This window comes from Leiobunum rupestre, chromosome 6 (genome assembly GCF_980474605.1).
Source record: "Leiobunum rupestre chromosome 6, qqLeiRupe1.1.hap1, whole genome shotgun sequence".
Lineage (NCBI taxonomy): Eukaryota > Metazoa > Arthropoda > Arachnida > Opiliones > Sclerosomatidae > Leiobunum > Leiobunum rupestre.
In genome coordinates, this window is record NC_143389.1 from 19,045,150 (window position 1) to 19,053,529 (window position 8,380).

The following is an 8,380-nucleotide window of genomic DNA, read 5'->3' on the forward strand; positions in this document are numbered from 1 at the left end:
GGACTTTTCAAAAGCTCATTGTTTTAAAAAAATCACTAAGAAACGTTTCTATACTTAGCCAAAAAAGAGCTTTTTATTGGTGGAAACATAGTTTAGTCTATGGAACTATCCCAAATTGTGTCAGTAATCAATATTCATTTTTCAGTATTTTGAGTATTAAGATTTTCTGCTTTTTCATATCCTAATCTATTTCCCAAATTGGTCCAAACCAGTCCATTCCTAGAGAACCATCTTTCAATAACTGCTGAACTTGTAGAGCAAGACAAAAGTGACGATACAAAATTGCAAAATTCCACCATTAGATTCGAGTTTTCATAATCAGGCTTTTGTTTAGATGCCAAGTATAACCACCACTTTTTAAGCAGAATGTTGTCAATGACCTCCTTTTTCAATTTATAATTAGAGAGTCAGTCTCACTCAGCCAGTGCCGTGTGCTTATGAATCATCTTAGATGTTTATTAGACTGATTTTATTTCAAGCAGCTATAGTTTCTGTAATTAAGTGTAATAACAGTAAAACTAATAGTGTAGGATGCTAAAAGCGGGTGGGCATCATAGTGGAGGAAGGAAAATATCACGATTTTATTTAATAACAAGGCAAATGTATGATTTTTGAAGAATACGGAAAAAACTCCAAAAATTCAGATTTAACCTTCAAAAAACCATACCAGCGGAATTTTCAAGAAAAAACCGGTGTTTTGCCAACCCTGGTAGGAGGGTGGTGGCAAGCCTTTCATGCCACGCGAGCCAACCGCACCCTACACTTACTATAACCGTCAACCTCTACAAGTTTTTATTCGAAGGGGAAACGGAAGAACTCGGAAGAAATCCCCTTTAACGAGTGGGGAGAGAACTTCGAAACTCAACGCAGTCTTCACCCAGTGCCACAAGCTGGGATCGAACACGGCTCCTCTTGCAGCGGGCCGAAAGTCCTAACCACTCCGCAAATTGCGACAATAACCATTAATTAGAAGTTTCATTTATATCAAGGAATACCTCTGCGTATTGTTCCATACCAGAGTTACTGAGAAAAATCATATCTCCTCGGGTAGGAATCGAACCTACGACCTTTGGGTTACTGTCCCAACGCCACTACCATTGGACTACCGAGGCCACGAATAATCAGGCCTCGGACATCCAATTTAAGAATGACTCGATCTGGTTCGCATTATTGACGGGATACATTTAACCCGTTGTTGACGGTGCCGTAGCATTTTTACGTCAACTGATTTATAACAGGACCTTGATAGCCTGTAGTCATACATTGATAATTTTTTTTTTTAATTTTTTTTTATAATTACGCAGGAATTAATATAATTAGATGTATCCCGTCAATAATGCGAACCAGATCGAGTCATTCTTAAATTGGATGTCCGAGGCCTGATTATTCGTGGCCTCGGTAGTCCAATGGTAGTGGCGTTGGGACGGTAACCCAAAGGTCGTAGGTTCAATTCCTACCCGAGGTGATATGATTTTTCTCAGTAACTCTGGTATGGAACAATACGCAGAGGTATTCCTTGATATAAATGAAACTTCTAATTATATTAATTCCTGCGTAATTATAAAAAAAAAAATTCTCAATAACCATTAATAATAATAACACAGCTAGGCTCATCGAGCGACTTTTTATTAGTGTTTACACCAAAACGTACACCGAAAATGCTCCGAGCGTCTAATCAATTTCTTATGCACAAACCGTGTTGAAAATTCCAAACCTTCCACATTTATCGTGGTGCGCAGATTTGAGGCCAAAATGTTTCCGACCCGCGTAGTAAGCTTAGGTCGCTATACCAATAAAAATGAATAGTACCATAATGGATTCTTCTAACTTCCGGTTATTTTCATTTTGAAATCTATTCCAGAAAGCTCACAGAATCGGAAATTCTCTATGGCGACAAAAAAATAAATGGACCGTTTACAAGATTTTGTTTATCCTTAAAACTTAAGAAAAACGACGAAAAAAAATGTCAATTGAAGTTATGAAATTAAAATATCTGAACATAGCATCTTCCGAATTAAGAAGAAATCTTGCCACCAGATGGAGTCCACACTCTTCGAAACATCGTCTTTCAATTAATTAATATTCAAGACGCTAAATAAGCCAATTAAATAAAGAGTTTTTACAATAACAAATAATATTAAAACAGACTCTATAAAGCACTATAAATATCGAGAACGATGGCTAAACTGTGACTTAAAACGCATATTTTAAATATTTTTTATAAAATAATTAACGATATTAATTGCAAATGCGCCCAAAAAACGATTTAGGGTATTACCATAAGTCTATAATATTGTTCCTTAAGTTTGTCACTTTGGCAAATATTTTACTTAGAGCTAGTAACGGAATGACGTCATCAAAAGAAGAAAATATCCCTCAAGTGAGGTGCTGTTATAGGCTACGCGTGACGCGATAGCAAGAGGACGCAAAACGGCGATGAAGCCCGTAATGCAGTTTGTTTTGTGAATAGCTCTCAGTAAGAATAGGAAGCGTCACACTTATGTAAAATTATTAAACACTTATGGTATTACGTATTAAACAAAATAAATCATGCTTTTGAGTTAATCCGTCAAGTTAAAGATTTTTTAAATTAATAAAAAAAATTAAAAAAAATGCTCTGAATAAATTCGAGAATACATATCAGATTTATCTCCCAAAAATTATTTTTCTATTAAAAAACAAATTCCAGGGAATTGATCCAAAAATGGCATAAATCGTAACTTTCGCTGGGTTTCCCGTTCCTGGACCGTTTTCTAGTAGTAAATAAATATTTAGGGAAACCACCACAGACAATTTTTTACCAAAACTTAAGCTTAGCCACCTTAAAAATAAAATAACAAATATATGAAAAGTTTAAGTAAGCTTTTTTGTAATTTGAATGGAAACTTTAATTAATTATTTAATAATTTATAGACATATTTCTGTGTAACGCCACATTGTTTTTATAACATTTAATGTATAATTTAAAATACTGAATATAACCAAAAAATTTACAATTTTCCGACTCAAGAATAATTTTAAATCATTTTTATTTTAAAAAATGTACATAGTGGTCTAAATTGAAATTGAAACTCTTCCTTCAGAAACCAATATACTCCGCGCTCCCATAGGGGCTCGCGAGAAAACAACCAATTTTATTATGAAGTCGCTGCAACGAGAGCTACGACAATGATACACGATCGCCTTTCAAAGGAGAGCTAAATTCACCTCTCAACAGAGAAAACTCGGAATAACTCCTTCAGCGTTGAGTTTGCAAGTTCCCTCTCCACCGGTTTAAGGGGTTTCCCCCCGAGCTCTTCGGTTTCCCCTTCCATAAAAACTTGTTGGGGTTAGAGGTAATAGTAAGAGTAGGGATCTGTTGGCTCGCGTGGTATGAAGGGCTTGACACCAAACTACTACGCCTTTTATTCCGGCCACCTGAAATAATGGCTTTTAAATTCGCTTGATGATTTATGTCTAAGGTTGTGCCTCGGGTATTAGCCTAGCTGATTATTATTATTATTATTATTATTATTTTATTAAACGCGTGATATTCATCCCTCAAATGAGTGCGAAAAGATAGAAGCCCCAATTTTGCCTTTCAAATGAGCAAGAGTGGTAGATGAGCTGAATGGCTTTTTAAGTAGAATACCCAACACTGTGACTAACAGTAAATGGTTAGATTATCACTTTTCTAGCGCAGGGAAGGCGTTAAATGAGCCTGACACTTCCTATGATTCTCGTAGGCAAATAACCGGATGCAGATTTTGTTCGCTTTACCTAAAATATACTTGGTTAATTACATCTTCACCTAAAAGGTAAGACAGTTTCCACTCATGCAGCCGCCAGAATGGCGTACTCATAATGTCAAGCCACGTCTTACAAAATATTAGCGTTTTCATTTGACTGCTCTTGAGCGATCTGCTCCGATCAATATTTTATGTTCCATTTGCGTGCTCGGATCTGCTCCGATTAAGTTTCGCGTTGTTCCATTACCCGCTCTCGGGTGCTCCGATATTGCTCAAAACCGATCTGGCGATTTCAACTGATCAACGGATCGAGATCGGGATTGGAGCAAATTTTTGCGTATTCCTTTTAGATGTTTTGGCTAAATGGCAGACCACGACGCGAAAATTCAAAATAATAGCAGACGAAAAACTACAAAGCGTGGGAATATGTTAATGGAATATTCCATTTAATAGTCAGCTAGGCTAATACCCAAGGCACCACCTTAAGCCTAAGTCAACAAGCAACTTTTAATGCCTTTAAACAGGTGGCCGGGTTACAATGCGTAGGAGGGTGGTGGCAAGCCCTGCATGCGACGCGAGCCAACAGCTCCCTACATTAACTTTTACCGTTAGGCTCAACAAGTTTTATGGAAAGGGAAGCCGAAAAGCTCAGGGGAAAACCCCTTAAACCAGTGGGGAGATAACTTGCAAACTCAACGGTTTTACTCTATTTGATTGGGGCGAGATCTATGACGTCAGAGACAGATTTGGAGCTAATCTCGAGCAATCGAATAGAAAACGCTATTAGTCACAAATGAGTATGTAATCCGCTTGTTTTAAGCCGAAACTCTACATTATCAAGATTGTCTTTATTTCTACTTAGGGATAATCCACCTCAAGATTTGCCTGGTATGTTCTACCTTTAAGCGTTAATCAAATCGGCCCGGTATGTCATTGATCCCCTATAACCTACGTCTCCCAACGATATTGAAGCGCAAGCCGGTGACTTTTTTCTCTCCCCCCCCCCCTCGCCCTCCAGGGTAGCCATGGAAGCAGTCATACCGGTTATAACCACCTGTGTTAAACCGGTATTTATCCACTTCAAAAATAAAAACATTTACAATATTGTACAAAAATAATAGTTTTTATTTAGTTTAACTTTTGTTTCATATTTAAACAAATTGGGATGAGTTCAAATTATCCTCTAACTGAGGAGGACAGTGGTAGGTTTAAAGTTCAAAGGTTCTCGGCCTCGTTTCCGTGACTCGATCGGCGCGTCTTTAACAAAAACTAGGTGAACATCAAAAGAATTTTATTCTTTAATATAGTTTTATTGCTTACTTTGTTAAGTTTCTAATTTACAACAATAACAGCGGACAATTTCCTACTTAGAAAGTGAGTGACAGAAGTAAAAGATGCTGTTTACCTTTTAGCCGGCTTTAAACGAAAAAAAACGGTTATAACCAAATAAAACCACTGGTCTGGCTTTTTTCATAAAAATCCGGCTTTTTTCAACCCTGCCCCCTTCCGGCCGTGGAAATTAGATGGTTTCAACATACTCGTTCTTTCTGAGTTAAAATATGAGTTCTCTTAATTTTCGTGATCACAGAATGAGGGCGTGGATTGGGGTGGTGGGGATTCGTGTTTGCTCTCCGGTGTTTTATTAGTTTAAACTCGCCCTGTGACAAGATTTGTATATAAATGGAATATTTTAAATTCAGCGCGGTTTGTTTGTGATTTCCTATTATTCGAGGCTCTTCACGTAGAAGCAAAAGAGGCACGTGCTTGATTTGGGGAATCGCGAGTTTTAAAACTGCTGACGGAGCCGGAGCCAGGGCCCGCTTTGCATTTCGTGCTCCGTCGCCGGGCCTTTGCTTTGGCCTCTCGCTTCCGTCTCTCCGTTCAATGGAAGTTTAACCTCTACAGTGTATTTTCCAAGTTAGCACGCAGCCTACGGGTAATCAGAGATCCAATAGTATTGAATAAAATAGAATTTTCGATCCAATTTCTCGTCTTTACGTTCATCCGCGAAAAAGGAGGCAATATATTTCTACACGCGACCGAATATTTATAACTTTGTCAAAAAAAATATAATTTCGTATTTGAGGCGTACTCTAATCACAATATGAAAGAGGGAATTTATATCCGATACTAGGAATGAGTATCTACCTGATCGAGCAAAACGAAGCGATTGGGCACGTTCTGGCGCTATATTTATCCAAAAAGGTATTTTTGTAATACACCAATTGATATATTTTTATTTTTTGTTTTGGTTTTCTGTTGTTCTGTAAAAAAAAAAATTGCGAGGTTTTTTTCCGGAAAAGTTTCCGTTTTTTTCCGGAAAAGTTTTCATTCCATGACTAGCCTAATATTGTTCGCCAATTTAAATGTCGCGGCATAGAATTAAAACGCTTTTTCCGTTTTGCGGAAATTTTCTCGCATCTTTTTTTCCCGGAAAATTAACAACTCTAAAATAAAACATTTACGCGTAGATAGACACTTCTAAAATATTTGTTTTTACACTAAATATATGAGTTCGTGTACAACATTTTTGGAATTTGAATAAGTGTTGTATTCGTTGGCATCAACAAAATAGATGACTTAGTAAATATTTTTTTTTATTTCCAAATAAACTCCTTTGGCGTTTTGCTTTCGATCGAAGTGTAGTTTCATCTCGCAATATCGAGCATTAAAATTGGATCGATGCTTAATAGATTCAAATAAATCCTAGTGTACTTTCCAACTCCAATACCCTCTATCAAACTGGGTTAAACCGGATTTAGTAAACCGGGTCTGCTAACTATAACTTTACACACATAAAAGACGTTTAAATGTTGTACACTTAAACTTGTCCTTAGCTTGGTTTGTATTTAACGCCTCTTGCCTAAAGAGAGCGTGAACTGCCACAATTGCGGTCGATCAAAGAGTTTCATATTTCTTCCTTCAGGCTTAACATAATTAATTGCTGATTGTTACGTTAAAAACAAGTCGTGTTAGCAGACCTTTTTCAATTAAGTTCAAACGCTTTTTAAAGGATAGAAGTACAGGGAATTTCCACAGTTCTCTCTCATGGTGTTCTAAACGGAACGACATCCTAATAATGTTTAAAATATAATGTTCAACCAGGTTAATGGTAATAGTAAGCTGTTGGCTAGCGTGGCGTGAAGGGCTTGCCACCACCCTCCTACGCAATTTTACCCGGCCACTTGAATTAAAGGCATTAAAAGTTGCTAGATAACTTGGGTATTAGCCTAGCTGATTAGTATTATTATTATATAAAAATTAGCAAATTTAAAAAAATGTATTCCACCTGTTTAAAGGCAATTTAAGTCGCTAGATGACTTGTACCTAAGGTGGGGCCTTGGGTATTAGCCTAGCTGATTATTATTATTATTATTATTATTATTATTATTATTATTATTATTATTATTATTATTATTATTATTATTATTATTATTATTATTTATTTCCACAGATCAACCGCACCGTAAAAAAATTTTAGTGCAATAGTAAAGTTAAATTCTTAATAATGCATTAAATTTCGAGTCTCATAGAATTTGAATCAGTCTTAGTGGCAAATTAGAGTACACATCACATAATCAGTTTTGCTGTAGATATATTTTTAATAATAATCAGCTAGATTGTTAACTAAGGCCCAATTCATCCGGTGGTTTTCAATGCTTTAATTTAGATGACCGGGCTACACTGCGTAGGCCAACAGTTCCCTACAATCACAATTAACATCAACCTCTACAAGTTTTTATGGAAAGGGGAAACCAAAGAGCTCGTTGTAAAAAGCCTCTAATCAGTGGAGAGAGAAATGGCAAACTAAATGCGGAAGGAGTTGTTCTGGGTTTCCTCCCAGTGCCACAAGCTGGGATCCAAGCCGGCTTCTCTTGCTACGAGGCGAAAGTGTCAACCACTCTGCCACCTCACCTTTTTCAGTGAAGTCACTAGGATGTTTAAGGGGCGCTTGAGCCACCTAAAATATTAACGAAGCTCCTTCTAACATTCAAAAACCCTTCTTGTATTCTCAACATAAAATTGAACATACCAAAAATCATAATAGTGAGGAGATATGAGGAAAATAAAATTGTTTAATTTAGTTTTTACTGATGTATCGGGAACTTTAACGATAGTAACATTCACCGAAGGTTATTAAAAGAAATTAAAACATAATATATTTCGTAAAATATCGGTTTCCAAAGGACTTTTGTCTTACGTGTCCCCCAAACTGGAAACCCTAGCGACGGCACTGCATCTTATACTGTAAACGAGCAGATTGTGTTACGATAGATTGATCTCATAACTGCTACTAGGAATGAATATAACAAACATATTTACCAGAGTAAGAAATTCTAACAAAAAATAAAATTTTTAATTAGAAAACTATCTTTAAAAATTTATTAGGTAAGGTGATTAACGCAATGGCGTTGCGAATCACGGATGGAATACCAATGGACATAAAATAGACTTCGATAACGGATATATTATTTTAACAGAAGGAAAGTATTATAAAATGGACTTTGAAGAAGCGGTTAATACCAAAATTCGTAAGATAACAAATTAGGAGGAGTTACAAATTAATGAATTAAAAAATGACACCAAGGAGATGTTTTGAATTATTAATCTTTGTAACAGATAAACTTGAAAAGTGCTCTCGAACCCGAAAG

At 36.4% G+C, this 8,380-nt stretch overlaps 1 non-coding gene across 1 annotated transcript; it reads left to right on the top strand.

Annotated features, from left to right (window-relative positions):
* Positions 1-1,392: 1,392 nt before the first annotated feature.
* TRNAT-GGU (transfer RNA threonine (anticodon GGU)) lies at positions 1,393-1,465 on the top strand. Its single transcript has one exon. It is a non-coding gene; the product is annotated as a tRNA-Thr (tRNA).
* Positions 1,466-8,380: the final 6,915 nt, after the last annotated feature.